The sequence below is a fragment of the Pantherophis guttatus genome, chromosome 2, assembly GCF_059756535.1.
Source record: "Pantherophis guttatus breed Tessera chromosome 2, ASM5975653v1, whole genome shotgun sequence".
Taxonomy (NCBI): Eukaryota; Metazoa; Chordata; class Lepidosauria; order Squamata; family Colubridae; genus Pantherophis; species Pantherophis guttatus.
In genome coordinates, this window is record NC_142064.1 from 102,451,909 (window position 1) to 102,463,224 (window position 11,316).

An 11,316-nucleotide genomic window follows, 5' to 3' on the forward strand; every position below is an offset into this window, starting at 1 on the left:
CACCAATTCTTTAATTTCCTGCTTAAATTTTTCAAATTGCTGATTCACACTCTCCTCCCTTCTTTCAATCTCCTCTATAAAAAATTCTATTATATTAAAATCAGGTTTCTGAGACTGAAGAATTAAGACTTGTTCCTTTAAGTTGTTGGTGGGGGGATCCCCCCCCCTTCTTGTTTATCTGACTTTATGAGTCTCAGTGCCATGTTTCCGCCCAGGCAGGCTTTGTTAAAAAAAAAGCAAGAAAGAAAAAAAAAAAGGGACTTCTTTCCAATCAACAACAATATCAGGTCTCCAAGGGGAAAAAAAAGAGAAAAAGACACAGGAGCAAAGTTTTGTCTACAAATGTAGCCAGTGGTATTTATTCCGCTACATTGTAGTAATAGAAAATGGAAAGACTTTCCCTTTCAGCCTCTCCTCCAGCCGACGCCATTTTAAAAGGCTTTTTTTTTTCCTCTTTCCTCTCCTCCTCTCTCTTAAGTAATTTTTTTTTTTTTAAATCAGTAAAATACTTGTGGTTCAATATTACAGGTCCAGCTCACATTTTCTTTGAGTAGTCTGTTAAATTTGCAGGCTTGCCCTTGACGCCTGGCTCTGCATCAGCAGAGGTCTCCCAAAGCCCGGAGCGGCGGCTGGGGATACGGGGCATCTCATCCGCTCCGTCCCAAAAGTAAAAAAAAAACCTTTGGGACTCCGCAGAGTTCTACCCACCCCTGCCGGCTCTATCTCCGTTTCCTCATGGAAACGGAGTTTTTTCGAGCCGCCATTCCGTTGTGAAGGCGGCTCTGACAGGCGATGGAAGCTGACGATCCCAAAGGAACGTCTGGCAGCGGCAAACAGCAACCCGGAAGTCCTCCTTTTTTGTAGGGTCATTAAGTAAACCCATTTTCTTCAATTTTTTTTTTTGCTGAAAACAAAGTAAACACTGGAAACTGGCAAAAGATGCCAAAAAATTGTTGTCATGTGATTGGGGGACATTGTAACAGTGACAGTCATAAATGCCAGCCAGTTGGCAAGTATCCAAAATACAGTCACATGATTGGGGGGCTGTGGCCATCAGAACTCTGGGACCAGGTTGTAAGTAGCTTTGGGGTGGCGGTGGCCCCATGGTAACTTTGGTCACTATGTGAGGATTAATTGTAATTAGTCTTTATAATATGGCCTATCTATAGCCTATATGTATATGAAATTACATCAGAATGCATAAAAAAGATATTAATATTTTATTAAAACAAAAAAATGGTACGGCAAATCTGACATTCTCAAGGCATGTAGTATAAAGCAGCTTAAGGTAACTAGCTGATTAACAGCTGTATCATGATCAAGGCTCTAATGAGGTTGGACTGCTGGGCACTTCAATGGATTTAGGCAACCAGAACTCTGATGGGTTAATTCTAAGCAAACTACGCCAGTTACGATAATCCTTTTCAAATATTCATGTGCAAAACAGGTAGAACAATATAAGCCTGCAGGAAACTAGGGAAAGAATGAGGGTCCAGGGGTTTCTGGGGGTTCCTAAAGGGACAAGTCTTTATGAGATCTTTACCATTGGAAGGCTTTAGCACATGTTCATCATTGATTTCAGCAGGTCAATACAGGTACTCCTTGACTTACAACCATTCCTTTAGTGATTGTTACAACGGCACTGAAAAGTTACAACGGCACTGAAAAAAAGTGACCTATGACTATTTTTCACACTTAATGACTATTGCAACATCCACATTGTCACATGATCAAAATTCAGATGCTTGGCAACTGGTTCGTATTTATGACAGTTGCAGTGTCCTGGGTTCATATGATCACCTGTAGCTCAGGGTTGAAATGAGGACCCCTCATGAGGACCCAGGGTTGAAATATTCTCCTTTATTGGGATCACCTTTTGCAACCTTCTGACAAGCAAAGTCAATGGGGAAGCCAGATTCACTTACTGTAACAACCGCAGTGATTCATTTAACAACTGTGGCATGAAAAATCATAAAATGGGGCAAACCCACTTAAGTGGCTCAATAACACAAACTTTGGGGTCAGTTGTGGTTGTAAATTGAGGACTACTGGTAAGGGCTACTAGGAATAAACAGCAGGAAGAGAGAAAGTCTTAAGGGGCCAAGGTCAACCTTACTGGGCCAAGAGCAGATCACAACTGCCAGAGGGAGGTGCAAAGATTAAAGGAACATCATAGAGGGGGATTTTCCATGGGATCAAGAAAATCTTCCAGTGGACAAGTCTAGTGTTTTCACAATCTAGACCACTTTTTGATCATAAGTAGTATAAGATTAAAATGCAGATTATCATTCATGGTAAACAGGAAGAAAGGTATAAGCCACAAGAAAATAATGCTAATTCAAAATTGCAGAAGAGAGACAATAATCCCCCTTCTCTGTTTATCCCTTGCTATTTTTCCTCTTATACAATAAAGGATAGACCACGCAATTCCGGTCAAATTGTGCTACTCAAGTTTTCTTCTTTTTGAATTCTACAGGTAGAGTTATTGCCTAAAGAACTGCAAAATAAGGCACTCTTTGTAAAACTATAACAAAAAGATTTGCTACCTGCATTAGAACTAAACAGCCTTTTATTAGACTGCACCATCATGTGATATTTGTTTAAAATGTTTATATATTTCATTTTAGATATTTTTCTGCAATTCAGTAAGATGCTCTTAAATATGTTCCACTGAGGCGAAGAGTATGTCTGCCACTTGGGGGTAGTTTTCATTTTCCAGAAGTGATTATTCTGATTACAGTTAGGGACTTATTGGGGTTAGGGTCTGGTAAAAGTGGTTTGTGGCATTCTGGGTCACTAATATTCATCTCCATAATAGAGGTAGATGAAAACTCACTGTATTTGTTGAGCCTTCAAATAGACAAACCTATCAGCATTTTAACCTTCCGGAAGTCTCCATAGCAGACTTCAAATTTAAAAAAAACAAAACAAAAAAAAAACAAAAACAAAGCAACTGCTTTCGAAAAGTGGGACTTTAATAGCACCATTGAACTTGAAATGTTGAGCTCATCTCAGAATTTTCAGGCAATCTCAGAAGGTCTCAACAAACAATGTGGGTGTTTAACACATTAACAATTGTTAATTGATAATGTACTTTCACCTGTCTCAGATGTAACTTCCATCTGCATACCCACCCTTTCTTTTGTACCCCCTCCCCCCTTCTCCCAATTTAAATCCTACATCAGCCTTGCCATTCCAATGTAGCTTACTTACAGCTTATGCCTGTTAATAATAATTTGTGTTAGTTAGAAAGTGGTACCCATAGACAAACACAACTCTCCTCCTATAATGTCTGTTTCATAAAGTAATTGATTCTTTATGGGAGCTCATAAAAAACAGGATTAGAAATGCCATTCAGCTGAAATAACAAAACCACAAAGTTATACAAGATATTTCTCTGTTCTGTTGCAGCTTTGGAGAGGCTCAATGCTAGGGCTCCATAGGTATAACTGTTGGGGCACCTCAAACAGAAAGTAGCCTCTCATCCCAGTTCCCATGAGAATCTGTTGGATTGAGCTGTGTAAGAGTTACATTGGTGTCTTCTTCTGGACCTGTTTTTTGCATTAAAAAGTGCCCCGTGACAATCTCACAAGAGTGGAACCACCCTGGTGTGAACTGAGCTTTTCACTTAATTAGGAAGGAGTTTGCAGATTATTGTCTTCTAAATCTTTATCTGTCTGAGAAGTGACCATAACATTTAAGCTGCTTGAAAAATGATTTTTGAGACCAATCCTGGAAGCCTTATTAAGTTTGCAGGTACAACAAACAGGCTTGTCTTAAACCCAATCAGGGTGGTGACCTTACTGTTCAGGATGTGTAGGACCTAGGGAATTAGGCCACTTGAATAAACTACTTGTGGACTAAAGTACTTTTCAGCAAAAAGTTTATGCTTCTGGAAAAGGTTAGCCAACAGATCAGCATCTTGACTATGGCAGCATTTCAGGTTTACTTTATTATACTGTTCTAAAGGACATTGTTCAGTGAACTTTTAACAGAAAAGTTTAAAGTTTAAAGAGACATTCTGGACTGAAGCAGTACGTAGCCCTACTTCCATCTGGCAAAAGGACTTGTGCAGGAAAAACTAAGAAACTGGTTAAATTGAATCATTTGGCATAAAATCACTTCCTTAAATTGGTTTAGTGTTACAGTTCAATGGAGATCACTCTGCACGAGCCATTTAACTTAAACTTAGTTTGTTAGAAGAGTAAAAATGTAATTATTGTAAAGAAATTGTCACACAAATCCAAACATATGAATCTTGTTCTGTTTTCCTTTTTGTTCTCTTTTTTAAAATCATCTTTTATTTTGGCTGTAGGTAATAGCCTTTATAACAAGGAACGATTAATTATGGTGGATGGCAACTTTTGCTATCTCCAACCGAATAGTTGATGTAAAAGGATTTGTAGTTTTAACAAATCTAATTTGGGGAAAGCTGAGATTAGCTGCTACTTGAGAAAATAATTATTATGAACAGATGAAAGATAAAGCAGCATATTTTTATAAATACTTATTCAACTTATCCTTTTCTAATACTAATATTCATATTAATGAAGAAAATAATTATTTGCAATAGGATGGGGAATTAGTGACTTTTGAGACATGATTTAAACTTTCATAAATATTCTTGTGATTTAAATCGGCGGCAGTGGCGTGGGAGGGGCGGCGGCGGCGGATGTGGGCGACCATGGGCGTCGTCGTCTGCGGTGGAGGATGGCGGCGAGCGATGGCAGATGGCGGATGGTGGTGGGCCTGGTTCCGGCTGGATGGCCCGTGGGCTTGAGGCCGGGGCAGCGCTGGCGCCGCTAGCTGCTCTGGCGCTGGGGCTGACCCTCGCCGGACTGTGGACCGCGGACGCCTGGTGGGAGGAGGGGGGCGTCTGTGGGACGGGGGTCCCGGTGGGGAGGCTGTTGGAGGTCTTGCGTCGATGACGACGGTGCCAGCGGAACCCCGGTTGGCTAGCGGGTCGGCCGGAGTTTCAGGTGTCGAGGTTGGCGAGGGGTTCTACGCTGGTGGGGCCCTCCATCATGGTTTTGAAGAACTCTTGCAGATTAATTCCACCCCTATTTTAGGGGTGAGGTCCTCCTTATTGATATCATTGGAGGCTAAGACTGCAAATGGAACCCTTGATGGAGATGTTCCCCCCCCCCCCAACCTGTTTTCCATCTGCCTTTGTAAGACACTTTTGACTGACTTCAACGTGGACATTTTTACTTCTGGAGTTTTGGGACCTGGCTCTGTTTTTTGTCCTGTTTCCTGGCTGTACGGAAGACAAGACAGTTATGGGAGGATTGATGGAGCCGGTTCCATACTACGTTCGCCGCTAATGGGACGTTCATCTTTCAGGGCCAATAGGGCCAAACCACTGTGAGAGGGTGGTTTTGGACTTTTTCAACCTGCCTTGATTAGGATGGCCAACCGCCGTGAGAGGGTGGTTTGGATAGTTCCCCCAGTTGGACAGAATGTGAGGACTCCTACCCATTACCGTGAGAGGGTAGTGGTGATTCTTCCGATTAATTTAGCCTTGCTTCCTGGACATTGAAGACCATCATTATAGACCCCTAGGCCATGTCTAGGCCAAATCTGTGTTATCACTCCAGTGTTCTTAAATGTATTCTAGGGCGAAGCTTCTTGCGCTGCAAGACTCCCCCTTCTTGCAGGCTTGGCCCTCTATGTTATCGAGGGCCCACCTTAATGATGGGTTTTGGGACCCTGAGAGGTGGCACATCGCAAAAAGGGGATTGAGGGTTTTTTAAAGGACATTTTTAAATAGACTTTTAAAGGGTTCTGAGGGGTGGGAAGGTTATGTGGGTTTGGGGGAAAGCCCACGGGGGATGGGGACTGGCCCGGCAGTTAATGGTGCCATAGGGGGCATGGACTCTGGGGGAAAGGGGACTGTTAGAATGCCCTCCATTGAAGGCTTCTCTATTAATACACTGAGTGGGAGGGGCAAGTATGGCGGGAATGGGGGGCCGTATCATGTGGTGGGGACACACACTCGCTATCTCCGAGTGATTGCATGCCCCGGTCCCCTTAGCTCTTCCCGTTCCCCAGGTTGCTTAGAGTCTCAGGGCCCGAGTCTCCGGCTGATGTTGTGTAATGCCAGGTCCATAGTAAATAAAGCCCCCCTCATTTGTGACCTTATTCAGGAGGGGGGAGCGGACCTGGCAGGTATTACGGAGACCTGGCTGGGCCATGGGGGGGTTCCCCTCGTAGAGATGTGCCCACCAGGCTTCCGTGCATTTCATCAGCCGAGAGCTCAGGGCAGAAGCGGGGGGGTAGCGGTCATTCTAAGAGAAGGTCTTGATCCGAGGGAGACCACTGTACCTCAGATAGCTGGATGTGAGTCCCTTTTTGTGAAGTGGGGTCGTGGGGTGCAGATGGGTTTGTTGATCAGATACCTGGCTCCCTGCCACGTGGCAACGACCCTGCCCGAACTCCTCAACATCATAGCCGAGGTGGCGGCTGATACCCCCAGACTTGTGGTTATGGGGGATTTCAACCTGCCATCTATCGGTGAAACGTCTGAGGTAGCTCGGGAGTTCATGGCTTCCATGACGGCCATGGACCTGACCCAAGTAATTCACGGCCCTACTCACATAGGGGGACACACTCTGGACTTAGTTTTTATCTCTGGTCAGTGGTTGAGTGGCCTTGATACAGGGGATATAGGTATTGAACCCTTGTCATGGTCTGACCACTCGCTCCTTCGACTTGACTTTCTGACCACCGCACCCCGTCACAGGGAGGCGGAGCCGACCAGGTGGTTCCGCCCCAGGCGCCTGATGGATCCTGATAGGTTCCAGATGGAGCTTGGGCCATTTCCTGAGACTCTAGCTCATGACTCGGCTGAAGACCTGGTGGCTGCCTGGGATAGCGCGGCCGCCGGGGCTTTGGACTGGGTCGTGCCTTTGCGGCCTCTGACCGGGCACCGAACTCACTTAGCTCCTTGGTTCTCTGAGGAGCTGAGGGAGATGAAGCACCAGAAAAGATGCCTAGAGAGTGGTTGGAGGGCCGCCGATCCGAATCTGACTTGACACTGGTAAGGTCTCATATTAAGACCTACCTAGTGGCGATAAAAGCGAAATCTAGCTATTTTGCCACTCTTATCGTGTCATCAGATAACCGCCTGGCCGTCCTGTTCAGGGTGACCCGCTCCCTCCTCCATCTGGGAGCGTGGGATAATAATAATAATAATTTTATTTCTATACCGCCCTTCTCCCGAAGGACTCAGGGCGGTGTACAGCCTGTTTAAAAACACAAACAAAACAACAATATAAAATTTAAAATAATTAAATAAAGTGGCTCAGATTTAAAACCCCAATAAATTTAAATATCCCAATTTAAAAACTATTGTGTTGCTAGTCCGGCCTGGCGGAATAATAGGGTCTTCAGTGCGCAACGAAACGCCCGGAGGTCGGAGATCTTACGAATTTCCGGGGGCAGTTCGTTCCACAGGGCTGGGGCTCCCACAGAGAAGGCCCTCCCCCTGGGCGCCGCCAGTCGACATAACTTGGTTGACGGCACCCTGAGGAGACCCTCTCTGTGGGAACGGACTGGTCGGTGGGAGGCTATTGGTGGCAGAAGACGGTCTCGGAGGTACCCGGGTCCTATGCCATGGAGTGCTTTAAAGGTGGTAACTAACACCTTGAATCGCACCCGGAAGACCACTGGGAGCCAGTGCAGCTCGCGCAGGAGGGGTGTCACATGGGCACAACGAGTTGCGCCCATAACCACCCGCGCGGCCGCATTCTGGACCAGTTGGAGCCTCCGAGTGCTCTTCAAGGGGAGCCCCATGTAGAGAGCATTACCATAGTCCAACCGGGAAGTAACAAGGGCATGAGTGACTGTGCGTAGGGCGTCCCGATCCAGAAAGGGCTGCAACTGGTGAATCAGGCGAACCTGATAAAAGGCCCCCCTGGCCACGGCCGTCATATGCTCTTCTAAAGACAGCCGTGCATCCAGAAGGACACCCAGATTGCGAGCCCTCTCTGTGGGGGGCAGAGATTCACCCCCAATAGTTAGCAATGGCACCTGCTGACTATATCGGGGCACCGGAAGCCACAGCCACTCGGTCTTGGAGGGGTTGAGTCTGAGCAAGTTCTTCCCCATCCAGACCCGCACGGCCTCCAGGCAGCGAGACATCACATCAAGGGCATCGTTGGGGTGGTCTGGGGTGGAGATGTACAGCTGAGTATCATCAGCGTACAGATGGCACTTCACCCCAAAACCACGGATGATCTCATCCAGCGGCTTCACATAAATATTGAACAGGAGGGGCGAGAGGACTGACCCTTGCGGCACCCCCCATGTGAGACGCCTCGAGGTCGACCTCTGTCCCCCTGCCAACACAAACTGCGAGCGGTCGGAGAGGAAGGAGGAGAACCACCGCAAAACGGTGCCCCCTATTCCTAACCCCCTGAACCGCTGCAGCATGATACCATGGTCGATGGTATCAAAAGCCGCTGAGAGATCTAATAGGACTAGGACAGAGGAGCAACCCCTGTCCCGAGCCCTCCAGAGATCATCCACCAACGCGACCAATGCCGTTTCTGTGCTGTACCCCCGCCTGAAGCCCGACTGGTACGGGTCTAGATAGATAGCTTCATCCAGGTGTCGGGAAAGTTGTCGTGCCACCACGCTCTCAACAACCTTCACCACAAAACGAAGGTTGGAGACTGGACGATAGTTAGCTAATTCAGCCGGGTCTAGGGAAGGCTTCTTGAGGAGGGGCCTCACCACCGCCTCTTTCAAGGCGGCAGGAAAGGCACCCTCACTCAGAGAAGCACCTATAATCCCCTGGAGCCAGCCTCGTGTAACCTCCCGGGAGGCCAGTACCAACCAGGAGGGGCACGGATGACCCCTCACAGGGCCGAGCTGAGAATTTTGTACAGTATCTGTATGATAAAATAACTCAGATTCGGGAAGACTTGGCCGCTGACTGGGTTAGTTCAGACGAGATGCCTGAGGCAGGCCTTGAGAGTGTTATCTGGGAGGAGTTCGATCCTGTGGCTCCCGAGGACGAGGACAGGATCTTGGGATGGCTGAACGCGACCACATGTTTATTGGACCCGTGTCCCTCCTGGTTGGTGCTGGCTTCCCGGGAGGTTACACGAGGCTGGCTCCAAGGGATTATTAACGCTTCTTTGAGTGAGGGTGTCCTGCTGGCCACCTTGAAAAAGGCGGTTGTGAGACCCCTCCTCAAGAAGCCATCCCTGGATCCGGCTGTTTTGGCTAACTATCATCCAGTCTCCAACCTTCGTTTTATTGCGAAGGTTGTTGAGAGTGTGGTGGCGTGACAGCTTCCCCAGTACCTGGATGAAGCTGTCTATTTGGATCCGCTCCAGTCCGGCTTCAGACCTGGGTACAGCACGGAAACTGCATTGGTCGCGTTGGTGGATGATCTCTGGAGGGCTCGGGATAGTTATTACTCCTCTATCCTAGTCCTATTAGATCTCTCAGCGGCTTTTGATACCATCGACCATGGTATCATGTTGCGCCAGCTGGAGGGATTGGGAGTGGGGGGCAACATTTTGTGGTGGTTCTCCTCCTATCTCTCCGACCGGTCGCAATCTGTGTTGAGAGGGGGGCAGCGGTCGACCCCAAGGCGCCTTGTTTGTGGGGTGCCACAAGGGTCGGTCCTCTCGCCCCTCCTGTTCAACATTTATGTGAAGCCGCTGGATGAGATCATCCGTGGTTTTGGGGTGGAGTTCTATCAGTACGCTGATGATACTCAGCTGTACATCTCCACCCCAGACCATCCCAACGATGCCTTGGAAGTGATGTCCCAGTGCCTGGAGGCTGTGCGGGTCTAGATGGGGAGAAACAGGCTTCGACTCAACCCTTCCAAGACCGAGAGGCTGTGGCTGCCGGCATCCCGGTATAGCCAGCTGGCGCCATCGCTGGTTATTGGGTGCGAATCATTGGCCCCCACGGAAAGGGCCCGCAACTTGGGTGTCCTCCTGGACGCACGGCTGTCTTTAGAAGAGCATATGACGGCTGTGGCCAGGGGGGCTTTTTATCAGGTTCGCCTGATACGCCAGTTGCGCCCCTTTCTGGATCGGGACTCCCTACGCACTATCACTCAAGCACTCGTCACTTCTCATCTGGACTATTGTAACGCTCTCTACATGGGGCTCCCCTTGGGGTACACCCGGAGGCTCCAACTGGTGCAGAATGTGGCCGCACGGGGGATTATGGGAGCGACGGGGCGCTCCCATGTGACTCCTCTCCTGCACGAGCTGCATTGGCTTCCGGTGGACTTCCAGGTGCGCTTCAAGGTGTTGGTGATCACCTTTAAAGCGCTCCATGGCTTAGGGCCGGGGTACTTACGGGACCACCTTCTGCCACCAATTGCCTCCGACCGGCCAGTTCGCTCCCACAGAGAGGGCCTCCTCAGGGTGCCGTCGGCCAGACAATGCCGGCTGACGGCCTCCAGGAGGAGAGCCTTCTCTGTGGTGGCACCTACCCTCTGGAACAATCTACCCCCAGAGATACGAGTGATCTCCGACCTCCGGACTTTTCGTCGGGCCCTAAAAACCTATTTTTTTCAGTTAGCCGGGCTGTCCTGATTTTACGGTTGGTTTTAAAATTTGATATGGATTTTAATTGAAAAGTTTTAAATTACGGGCCAAATTTATTTAATTATTTTAAATTTATTTTTAACTTTTGTGTATAAATGTTTTTATCTTGGCTGTTCACCGCCCTGAGTCCAAAAGGAGAAGGGTGGTATAGAAATTTGAAAAATAAATAAAATAAAATAAATAAATAAATATTCCATCCCCTGTGAAAATTAGCCTGGTATGTGTAGTGTTAAGCATGGTAGTAGTTACAGTACATCAGAGTTAAAAACCAGTTCTATTTATGGCACTTTAAGTTCCTCATTATGCATGATATCTGTGGTTTCAAGTCCTCAAGGTTTATAAGTGATTTGGATTTGATATCAAGGTTTTTTAGATGTTACTCAGAAAAAAGTTCCTAATTCTGTTAAGATTATTTCACCCATTTCTTTACACTTTACTTTAAAATAGCAATTCCTTCCAGAGCCTATACCAGAGCCAAAAGAAGATGAACTGACCTTGCACTTGTATATTTTCTTGCACAGCTTTAATTCTGAATGCATTGGAAGAAGTTACTGAAACATAGTCGGATAAAATATCCACTACACTCAAAGCCGCGACATGGGTGTCCGGCAGTTACCTTCACTGCAAAATCATCATTCGATTTCTAAGCCGGTTTACTCGGGGTTAAACAAAACTGAAATCGTAATCTGACCCAGAAATGCTATTGGACTCTATTGATATATTTTTTTTTTGTTTA

At 47.1% G+C, this 11,316-nt stretch overlaps 1 pseudogene; it reads left to right on the forward strand.

Moving 5' to 3' along the window:
- The first annotated feature begins 5,831 nt into the window (after positions 1-5,831).
- On the forward strand, positions 5,832-6,943 carry LOC148115228 (uncharacterized; annotated as a pseudogene).
- The last annotated feature ends 4,373 nt before the right edge of the window (positions 6,944-11,316 follow it).